Source organism: Triticum dicoccoides, chromosome 1A (genome assembly GCF_002162155.2).
Source record: "Triticum dicoccoides isolate Atlit2015 ecotype Zavitan chromosome 1A, WEW_v2.0, whole genome shotgun sequence".
Taxonomy (NCBI): domain Eukaryota; kingdom Viridiplantae; phylum Streptophyta; class Magnoliopsida; order Poales; family Poaceae; genus Triticum; species Triticum dicoccoides.
The window spans coordinates 31,421,579-31,433,027 of record NC_041380.1 but is presented as its reverse complement, the minus strand read 5'-3'; the positions used below and the strand labels follow the sequence as shown (position 1 = coordinate 31,433,027).

Sequence of the window (11,449 nt, the reverse complement as noted above, 5' to 3'; positions counted from 1 at the left end):
GTGCCAGTTTCTGTTTTTACCTTGACTTAGGGTTTCGAAGAAAAGGAAAATCAAACGGAGTCCAATTGACCTGAAACTTCACGGAACTCATTTTTGGAAGGAAAGAAGCCCAGAAAACTTGAAGTGCACGTAAGGGAAGCTTCAAGGAGGCCACGAGGTAGGGGGCGCGCCCACCCCCCTAAGGCACGCCCTCCACCATCGTGGGCCCCTCGTGGCCCCCTTGACGTACTTCTTCCGCCTATATATCTCCATATACCCTAAAACTTCCACAGAGCACAATAGATCTGGAGTTCCACCGCCAGAAGTCTCCGTAGCCACCGAAAGCCAATCTAGACCCGTTCCGGCACCCTGCCGGAGGGGGAACCCCTCTCCGGTGGCCATCTTCATCATCCCGGTGCTTGTCATGACGAGGAGGGAGTAGTTCTCCCTCGGGGTTGAGGGTATGTACCAGTAGCTATGTGTTTGATCTCTCTCTCTCGTGTTCTTGAGGTGATACGATCTTGATGTATCGCGAGCTTTGCTATTATAGTTGGATCTTATGTTTCTCCTCCCCCTCTTCTCTCTTGTAATGAATTGAGTTTCGCCTTTGAAGTTATCTTATCGGATTGAGTCTTTAAAGATTTGAGAACACCCGATGTATGTCTTGCCGTGCGTATCTATGGTGACACACTACACCACAACACTTAATTGGGGGCAATTAACTGCCGGGAGAAATAGTAGAACAAGGACAAAATATCTGCCGGGAATCTAGTTACTGCCAGCAGAAATACTTAAGGGTGGAAAAACTGCCGGGAGAAGTTGAGTATCAAGGGCATGTGCACTGCCGGAAATGTTGTCCATGTTTCAGGGCATCATATCTGCCGGCACAATTAAACCCTGGCCCACTATCTGCCGGGCTATCCATGGCGCGAGACCAAAAACAATTGGGCCCAAACGTGTGGTGGCGCGGGAACGCGCGATAGACTGAAAACTTAAACGTGTAGTACCCTCTCGTTTAGGGTTTCTCGTCCTCCGACGGCGATCTCATCGCCGTTGTGAGTTTTTTACCCGGCTGCCGGTCCTCCCCCTGCTAGCGCACCCCTCCCTGGGCTGCTGCTGGGAGGATAGGATTGGAGCCTCTTTCTCCACGCGGGGTTGCTACCTGGTCTAACCCTAGATGGCGACTCCGGGAGGATCTTCATCGACGGCCGGCTGGACAGGGAAGAACTTGGAGGAGATGCTTCAGCACCTCGATCTGAAGGACGAGGAGTTGGATGACGTGGTCGTAGGCGAGGAGGAGTTGAGGAAATTTGAGGCGGAGGCATGGTGGATGGCCATCGGGAAGCTGAACACGATGCGCCGTTTTAGTTCCACTGCTATGTTCGAGACACTGAAATCGATCTGGGGACTAGCGCAGGTGCCGAAGTTCAGAGAGGCAGGCGACAATCTGTTTGTGTTCCAGATGTTCTGTTTGGGAGACTGGAAGAAGGTCGTTCATGGCGGCCCATGGCTGTTCAAGGGGATGGGTCTTTTGATCGAGGATTATGATGGCAAGTCAGACCCGGAATCAGTGGTCTTTGATGGTCTCTATGTTTGGGCACAAATCCATAATATACCTGATCTGTATCGTAAAACAGAAATTGTGGATCAACTTGCTCGCCGAATTGGCAGAGTTAAGGAGGTGGTACTTGCTCCGAAGCTCTACTATGAGGGAGATTATGTCAGAGTTCGCGCAAGAGTGCTGGTTAACAAGCCCCTGACCAGAGTTACGCCATTGAATGTCACGGGTGAGGGGCGTCGTTTCCTCCCAGTCAAATATGAGAAGATCCCTTACTTTTGTCAGGTATGCGGTTTCATGGGTCACAACCATGAAGAATGCGGAGACGGGGTGTGGGAACCAAAACAGAGGCAGTTTGGAAGTTGGATGCTCGCCCAACGCAAGGAGGTGGCCCCTGATCAACAGCAGTATGGTCGTTCCACTCGAGGGAGCTGGGCCCGGGGCCGTGGCAGAGCCGGAACTGGGCGGGAGAGAGCCCCATCAAGCAACCAGGAGGGGCCGCACAAAAGGTCATCCCAGGATGCCGGCTTTGAAGATGGAGATGATACAGAAGCTGATGTTACTAGCCCTCTGAAACCCACAACTGGCCTTAGCTCGTCTGAGGAGCCAGCGGCACGGCGTAACTTGAATGTTGTTCTTAACGCTAGTAGCAACATGCCTGAAGTTTCAAGCACTACGGGGACAAACGCAAACATCACTGATCAAAACCAAGCGCTAGGGCTGACACAGAAGGGAGCTGCAAGTGCTGTACATGCTAGTACATCTGATACACCACCGCCTCCACCGGTGTATGTGTCCCCAAGAGAGTCAAAGAAAGCTAAGAAAGGTTCCTCACCGAAGAAGGATAATAAGATGGTGTTATTGGCGGGCTCCGAGCCGGGGCGCCGCCAGGCCCAATGAAAATATTATGCTGGAACTGTCGCGGGATTGGCGACCCTGCGACGGTCAGAGAACTCCGCGATCTCGTGGAGAGGAGTTCGCCGATGATTCTTTGCTTAGTTGAAACTCAACTGCCGAAGAATCGTGTTGAAGGTCTTCGTTTTTCGTTAGGTTTTGATTTCAGTTTTGGAGTTGGTAGTTCAGGCCGCAGTGGCGGCATATGTATCTTTTGGAAAAATTCTCTGGATGTTTCAATAAAAAACTTTTCTCGGTATCATGTGGATGCATGGGTTAAGGAACCATTGAAGGAACAATGGCGGCTCTCGTGTTTTTATGGGGAAGCAAATAGAAGCCTACGCTATAAGACGTGGGATATGATGACGCGTTTGCGAGGCGAAAGCACTCTGCCGTGGCTGTGTATAGGGGACTTCAATGAAATTCTCAGGAAAGAAGAGCAGATGGGAGTACATGAGAGAGATAGTGCGCAGATGGAGGCTTTCCGCGAGGCAACTGATTTATGTGCCCTTGCGGACTTGGGCTATAAGGGCCTGGACTGGACATGGGAGAAGAAAGTCTCTGGTGGTCATTACTGTAGAGTTCGTCTCGACAGGGCACTTGCGTCTGCTTCTTGGTCCACCCTTTTCCCTCTTGCCAGTGTAGAGCATCTTACGGCGGCCAAGTCCGACCACTCCCCAATCCTGTTGGCGACTGATCTAGTCAGTGAGAGTGTCCGGGCAGCCCAGCGGCCCTTCCGGTATGAATGCATGTGGGAACGAGATGATCGGTTCGGGTCTGTTTTGGAGAATGCATGGAAATCCAAAGCCGTGGCTCAGTCAGTTTTTGATTTTTCAGAGAAGCTAGCCAATTTAGCGACAGATCTACAACAGTGGGGGCGCCACACTTTTGGTTCAGTTCGACATGAACTCAGACAACTACGCAAGAAACTTGAGGAATTGCGAGCGGCACCCATGCGCGTCAGACCAAGTACGGAAGAGGAGGAAGTTGAAGCTCGCATGGTCGAGCTGTGTTGTCGGGAAGAGATCATGTGGCGTCAAAGGGCCCGCATACAATGGCTCGCTGAAGGGGACAGCAATACGAAATTTTTTCACAAAAAAGCTAGTGCAAGGAAAGCCAAAAATCACATTATGGAGCTTCAGAGAGCCGATGGATCAATGACGTCCGATCAGGAGGAGATGGCAGCAATGGCAACTAGCTTTTACGAGAACTTATATGCTTCGCAAAATACCATTGGATTGGAAGAGGTTCTCTCTCACATACAGGTTAAAGTAAATGGCCAAATGAACACTATGTTGAACGCCCCTTATACCAAGGAAGAGGTGAAGTCTGCACTCTTCCAAATGTTCCCGACAAAGGCCCCCGGGCCCGATGGTTTTCCCGCTCACTTTTTCCAACGTCACTGGGATTTATGTGGTGAGGAGGTAACCGATATGGTGCTGCGTGTTCTGAGTGGTGATGATTCACCGGAGGAGATAAACAAAACTTTCATCGTTCTTATTCCCAAGATTGCTAGTCCAAAAAATTTAGCACAGTTCCGACCGATAAGCCTATGCAATGTGATCTTCAAGATTGCTTCAAAGGTATTGGCTAACCGGATCAAACTCATTCTCCCCGAAATCATTTCAGAGGAACAATCTGCATTTGTACCTGGCCGTCTAATCACCGACAATTTCATCTCTGCTTATGAGTGTCTACACTATATGAAAACAAGGAAGTTGAAGGGAAACAGATTCTGTGCTCTAAAACTCGATATGATGAAGGCCTATGACAGAATCGAGTGGCCATATTTGAAGGCAGTAATGTTGAAACTAGGTTTCAGCCCTCGGTTCACCGAAACTATCATGATGTGTGTTACTTATGTTTCTTTTTCAGTTATGTTTAATGGAGGCAAGTTAGAGGAATTCAAGCCAACCCGAGGCTTACGACAGGGGGACCCCAATTCGCCCTATCTGTTTCTGTTGGCGGCAGAAGGCCTCTCATCTTTGTTGAAATCTTCGGTACCAGGGGAGAGTATCCATGGCATCCAGGTAGCTCCCGATGCTCCAATTGTTAATCACCTTCTCTTTGCTGATGACAGCTTGCTCTTTTTTGACGCTACACCCGAGATGGCAACACGGGTCAATGTTTTACTCCAGAGATATTGTGATGCGTCGGGACAATGGATTAACAAAGATAAGTCATCAATCTTTTTCAGTAAGGGGTGCTCTGGGGACTTGAGGAAAGATGTTATGCGAGTCCTGGATGTCAATAATGAACAATTATCAGAGAAATACTTAGGGCTCCCCTCGGATGTTGGTAGAGCTAGAGAGGGATCCTTTAAGTACCTAAAGGACAGGATTTGGAAGCATGTCCAAGGGTGGATGGAAAAGGCCCTTTCGGTGGGGGGCAAAGAAGTTCTCATAAAATCTGTGGCGCAAGCGATTCCCACATATTCAATGGCGTGCTTCAAACTACCGAGGGGCCTATGCCTTCATATTAACGGCATGCTTCGGAAGTTTTGGTGGGGATCTAAGAAGGGAGAAAGGAAAACTGCATGGGTCTCGTGGGAAGTCATGACGCAACCGAAGTTTATGGGAGGCATGGGCTTTCGCGACATCGAGCTTTTTAACTTAGCCTTGCTTGCCCGTCAAGCCTGGCGCCTACTGCAAGAGCCTGATTCGCTAAGTGCGCGCATATTAAAGGCTGTATATTATCCTAACTGCACCGTTCTGGAAGCTGGGCTGGGAAGTAATCCGTCTCAAGTGTGGCGCTCCATTCATGAGGGGTGTGACACCCTGAAATTGGGAATCATCAAAAGGATCGGCACCGGAAGTGAGACGAGCATTTGGCAGGACAACTGGATACCGCGAGATCACAAGCTACGGCCAGTGTGCCCAAAGACCCCAAACCCACCGCAACTTGTGTCAGAGCTGCTTGACCATACTACTGCGGATTGGAATATTGAGGTCCTCGATGAGCACTTTTATGCAATGGACAAGGAAGCGATCCTGAATATACCTTTGAGTACACGAGTACAATCTGACTTTTGGGCCTGGCATTATGACAGAAGAGGCACTTTTTCAGTAAGGTCTGCCTACCGTTTATTGGCGACTACAAAGCAACAGAGAACGGAATGGCTGGAGCATGTTCCGGGGCATTCAGATACGGATGCAGATAAGAAGTCTTGGGGCAAACTTTGGAATTTGAGCATCCCACCCAAAATCAAAATTTTTGCTTGGCGGCTAGCCAAGACATCGATCCCCACAGGCGAGGTGAGGAAGGAGAGGAAGATGACGGACTCGGCGGCTTGCCCACTTTGCCAAGCGACAGTGGATACGTGGAGACACTCTCTGTTTGATTGCCATATGTCACGTTGTGTCTGGGCTCTGGCTGATGAGGAACTGATAGAAGTAATGATCTCAAACCAAATAGAGGATGCTCGTTTGTGGATGTTCTGGCTACTGGATACTCTAAAAGAGCAAGAAGTTGTTCAGATTTTGATCACAATGTGGGCCATATGGTGGGCGCGGCGCCGTGCTATCCATGATGAGCAGTACCAAAGCCCCTTGAGCACTTCGGTTTTCATCAACAAATTTCTGTCCGATCTTGATTGCATGGCTGTGCACAAGACACGCATGAGGGACTTGCATGCAAAGCCAAAGGACCTGCATGTAACAGCGGGAAACTCGAGGACCAGAGCGACATCACCTGGTTGGCTTCCTCCAACCGATGTAGAAGCGAAGCTAAACATTGATGGAGGCGTGTCCAGATCAGGTAGAAGGGGTGCAGCAGCGGTGGTCTGTCGTGACAGGGCGGGAGCTTTTCTTGGAGCCTCAGCCAGAGTTTTTGAGGGTCTCACGGATCCGCCCTCGCTGGAAGCACAATCATGCAATGAAGCCCTTGCTTTGGCGATGGATCTCAACCTCAACTCCATATGCGTGGCCTCGGATTGTGCTGTTGTTATTTCCATGATAGGCTCAGATGTCCCCTGCCAGTTTGCCTCAGTTTTGAGTGAGATAAACCATAGGGCTAGTTTTTTTCCTACTATCCATTTTATTCATGAGAATAGGAAGCATAATTTCGAAGCGCACGCTCTTGCAAAAGCTGCGGCTTCTTTGTCTCCCGGGCGCCACCTGTGGCTTCTAAATACGCCCGACATCATCTGTATCCCTATGAACATCCAGATTTAATAAAGGTTACAGATGCTCAAAAAAAAAAGACTGAAAACTTAAAAAAAATTATTAATTTTTTTCGCTCAAAAGACCTAGCCGCCGTCCCCAACCAGTTCTTCCCCAAATCGAATCCTCGAGAGCCCTCCTCCTCCACCGCCGCCGCCGCCGCCGACACTCCCTCTGCCCTCGACCGCGCCCTCCACCACCGACCCTCTGCCCTCGAACGCGCCCTCCACATCGACCCCCTCCGCTGACCTGTGCGACCCCCACCCATATCGATGACGCCGCTGCGTAGATGTCAACCTCGCCTCCCTCCCACGCCTCTGGTTTCGCTCCCTTCGGCACCGCCACAAGGGCTGGTCGACGGGGCCGGTGCGTCGAGGTCGACATCGCCTACCCCCCACCACGTCTTCCGTGCTCAGATCTGTCATGGAGGAAACGCGATGCAGGTGTGCTTTTTCTATACAAAGAAGCTCTCCTTTTCTGCTCGACGAAAACTCACAAGATGCTTCGCTTTATCTTCTCCTTGCTGCACATTTTCCCTACATTCTACCGAGTCACTACTTGGCTCCAAGTCTTTCTTATTGCTACTTATTTTTTATTTTGCTACTAAATTGATGCAGGTGCTACCAGTGAAAGGATTGGGGATTGGTTCTAGCAGTTGTAGGTTTGTTTGGAATTCATAATGCTCATGATTTGCAAAGGCTATCAGCCAGGTTATTGTACACGTACTCTTGTATTTCATTTTCTTATCTTAATAAGTTAATATGCATGTATATGTGCCTATGATTTGTAAAATGTAATGTTCTTCTATCCAGCCAATTTTAGCGACATGGACGGGCCTTTGTTTATTCAGGTTCAGACATTGCACAACTGAAGGTAAGTGTTTCACAGCTTGAGAAAGTTTACTCACTAATGGCTGACTGTATACAACTCTACAAAGTTTCTTGTGCTAGCATCTACAAGAACTAAATTATAGACATGAGTGCTGATTTGATATTGAAAATTGCTCTACAAAATTAACTACTTTTCCTTCCCTGATTTATCATCTATCGAATTGTTTCATAGCAGTTCAGTGGTTCCCTATCTGAATTCTCAACCTGCATGAAACATTGCACTGGGCAGAAAATAATTGTAGAAAGGAATGCCGTAAGTGGCTGGGACTGCCATCAGGCTATCACACACTGCACTAAATTGGGCTTGTTGGACCATGCAGGGCATCTGCACCAGATAATAGAAGCTCTGCAAGGGCCAGCACGGCTATGGTTTGCTTGTGAGGAGGGGTTGATTTTCTGAGTTGCAGCCTGGATAATATGTATCTTATGATCCAGAAAAGGAAAGAAAAACAATCTGTTTCTTACCGTGTTGGTTGGTTGGCTACACGCACATTTCCTATGAACCATGCCTTAATAATCGAGCCGCCACTGTAATCTCACATCGTGATCGGTCCTCACTTGATGAAGTAGCATACCAACAAGTTAGTTAATTTTCTGAAGTTCCTGGAATAATTTTTTGACGCTGCCTGCTTCGATACACTTTATTCTTAACCATTGGCTGATCTAAGCTATTTTTTTTACCAGAACACGTCGATGCATAGCATTAAATGCTTGCCCAAAAGAGTCCACAGCTCCTTGCGCTCAAGCATTATATTGTCTGACCTCCTAAGGGTCGTTGAGGAGTTGGCATATAATAGCAGCGACACAAATGCTTAAAAGGTATTCCTTTCACATGTAGGAAAAATAATCTCTATATGCTATACTGATCTGAATAGGTATTGCTTTTTACAGGAAAATAAATGCCAAACAATCCACATTTCCGCTTGTATTTTCTATACTGGTTATCACTTTCGCATTCGAAAAAGGATATATGCTTACCTCATGTATTGACATTTTGTATATACCTATACCTATTTCAGATCGATGTTTCAGTAAATGTCAGAGGATGTTATATTAAAGTGGAAGATGATGGTATGTGCTTACCTCACGTATTTAACTTTCTTATCACTGGGATTTGCTTCCAAAAAAACATTGTCTTTGTTGTAGCTATTGCAGGTTGGGGTATTGCTTGAGATGAATTGTTTCTATTGGGAGAAAAATATGGTAAGTCATATCTTTGGGTGCTTTTCTGAATTCGTGGATATCAGAATGAGATTGTTCTCATATAGAAAGGACTGCCTGATTTGCTTCATAGAAGTAATAATGGAACTGACATCCATTCTGTGATAGTTGACCTCGATAATTGATATTTAAAGGAGATATTATGCTTATTCTACCTGGGATTCTGATTTCTTCTGCTAGTGTTTCTTTATCTTGGGCATCGAGGGTCTGGAGTGTGTTCATGCTGCACATCGGCACATCGTGTGATTATCATGCGTTCTTCAGTGGGGTCGGACCTCAACAGGAGTATGCAACTATGAGCCATGATGAGTGCCCGCCTACTACGCCCATGGGCCATGGCATGCTGCATTGAGCGAGCCGTTGCTTCCTTCTTTTCTTTTCCTTTTTGATCGAAGTTCACCGCCTACAACACCCACGATATGGCGTGTTGACCATGCCCTTGCCGATGTTTTTTTCCTTTGTGAATAAACGTAGTTGCCACTGCTTTTTTCTACAGGACGCTGCTCTTTTATTTCCTGGATAACCACGGGACGCCGCTGTTTTGTTGTCACGCAAGCAGAATTAAAAATGATCTCTTTTTATCTACTGAACTAATCAAGAGTTCAAGTCCAGGACGTCATACATCAAAATTGGTGTGGGTCCGCCTTTCTAATGGTCGTAATTTACTCATTAATGGAGGGTCCACCAAACTAACGGTCCGATGTGTCTGATTAATGTGAGAATTTCTAGTAAATCCTCTATTCTTGATCCCTATTTTCCTTTTTAATATATAATAGATAGATGCCACTGCATATTAGCGTGGGTGAGGTATGGGGGGCAGTTTATCTTGGTAGATAAGTCTTGGATTTAGTATTTTGCTTTCAGATACATGCTTGTTGCTATTTCAGAACATTGAAACTTTATTTAGAATTTTGTTTCCTATATGCTTCATGCAAATGAAACTGCAGTAAAGATACGAACTATGCTTCTCCTGAATGTGCTTAGCCTTTTTATGCATACAATTAGTGGAACCTTTTACATGTCCAGTGTGCGCATGTCCAGGAACTAAGCTTTTGCATGTCCTGTGTATTCTAAAGCTTAGTCTTTTGTTATTGGGCCAGTACTTGAAGCAGTGTCTTGGTCTGCCAGTCGTAGAATCATTTATGAATAGCATAGGTGTTGCCTTCACTTGTATTCCTACGCATAGTCCAATACTTCTCCTTGATCTAATACTCCTTTTTCCTTAAGACAAGCAAAATGGAATCACATCCTCGATTATCTCTATGGTCCTGCATCATCTTTCATAGACTAATTAAGTTATAACCGGCTTGCATTGTTTAGGATAAATGTACCTTTCCATGTGTAAAGTGGTTAGACCTGGCATTACTGTTCAGTATTTTGTACTCAACAGGAATCTTGCTATATATACACACTGGAAGTCTAAAATCAATACTAGTAGAAACAGGTGTTCTGTCAACTACGCGTCTATTTTGTTGCATGTCTCGGGCCACTCAATTTGTGATTAAATAGGTGTTCTGCATATATGTTTGCCAACTGATTGACCATGTAAGACTGGAAACAGCACCATCTTTGTGACATCTAACTTGTTCTATTTTTTTGCAGAAAGTGCTAGTACATTGGATAAGAACATTGGCACATGTGACTGGGAGCCCAAAAGACTAGTAAGAATGTTGTAAACCACTTCAACATAACACCAAACATTTTGGTTTCTATACTACTGTCATGTTTGTGCTAGAAAAATGTTTGAATTTTGCTGTTTTCCATGGGATGAAACTATTTCATATCTTGAACTACATTCTTTGTGTGTTTATACCAAAATACAAGATCCTATGATGTCAAAAATTCATACAAGTTGTGGATGTCACTTGCTTTAATCACTTCCTATTTTGTCTTATGTGCAGTTTTCTGGACGGTGTTCTATGGAATCTTCACATACAGGAAACTAAAATTTATATCATAGGTAATCATATGATGTAATTGCGGTGAGCTAGATGTGCTTAATTTAAGTGTCAATGCATGAAACTTCTGACATTTTTTATTTTCCTATTAAATTGAATATTCAGTTGATGCCTTGAAAGGAAATTTGATTAGAAATTCTCTTGATGTTGTAGACGTATGTCTTATAAAACAGGAATGGTGCACTCAATAGACTCTTTTGAGTGTTGTAAATCAATGTAATGCAGATAATGTTTTATTATATATGTATTTTTCAATTTTTCTCTTACTGTCCAGGTTGGAAATGTTCTTGAAGACGGGTTAAGATACCTTGCCGTAACCATATGCTTTGAGCTCACCTAGAAGACCTTACAAGCTTTACTCTTTGTGCTTGTTCCATTCTGTACAACTTGGACGCCTTGAAACTGCAGATACTAAATTATGATGTAATTCTTCACACGTAATCAGTGAATTGCATATATTGTAACCTTGTAAATGTTTGATGAAGAGAATTTATAATATGAATGTGAAGTACTTGTGCAGATTCCTTCTGGTTTATTTCAATGGATGCCTCGTAGTGTGTATCTAAATGTAAAATAAATGAAGAACTGCAATACTAAAGTGTAATAATGATATAGATTGGGGTATACGGTACCACTGGCATATTATTTGCCAGGAAAACTATTAACTGCCGGGAGAATAGAAACTGCCGGGAGAAATTGGAACATGATGGCATACAAACTGCCGGGAGATCTTTATATGCCGGGAATCATAATCCCCGGCAGCCGTTCTTGTGGCAGTTCTATCTGCCG

The 11,449-nt window shown here is 45.6% G+C and overlaps 1 long non-coding RNA gene across 2 annotated transcripts; it reads left to right on the top strand.

Annotated features, from left to right (window-relative positions):
* The first annotated feature begins 6,687 nt into the window (after window positions 1–6,687).
* On the top strand, window positions 6,688–11,178 carry LOC119360830. 2 transcript variants are annotated; one of them, XR_005172804.1, is made up of 10 exons: window positions 6,688–7,034; window positions 7,209–7,301; window positions 7,404–7,464; window positions 7,802–8,062; window positions 8,166–8,300; window positions 8,501–8,552; window positions 8,628–8,684; window positions 10,305–10,363; window positions 10,604–10,662; window positions 10,935–11,178. It is a non-coding gene; the product is annotated as an uncharacterized LOC119360830 (long non-coding RNA). The 2 variants fall into 2 exon arrangements; XR_005172805.1 differs by having other exon boundaries at window positions 8,628–9,417.
* The last annotated feature ends 271 nt before the right edge of the window (window positions 11,179–11,449 follow it).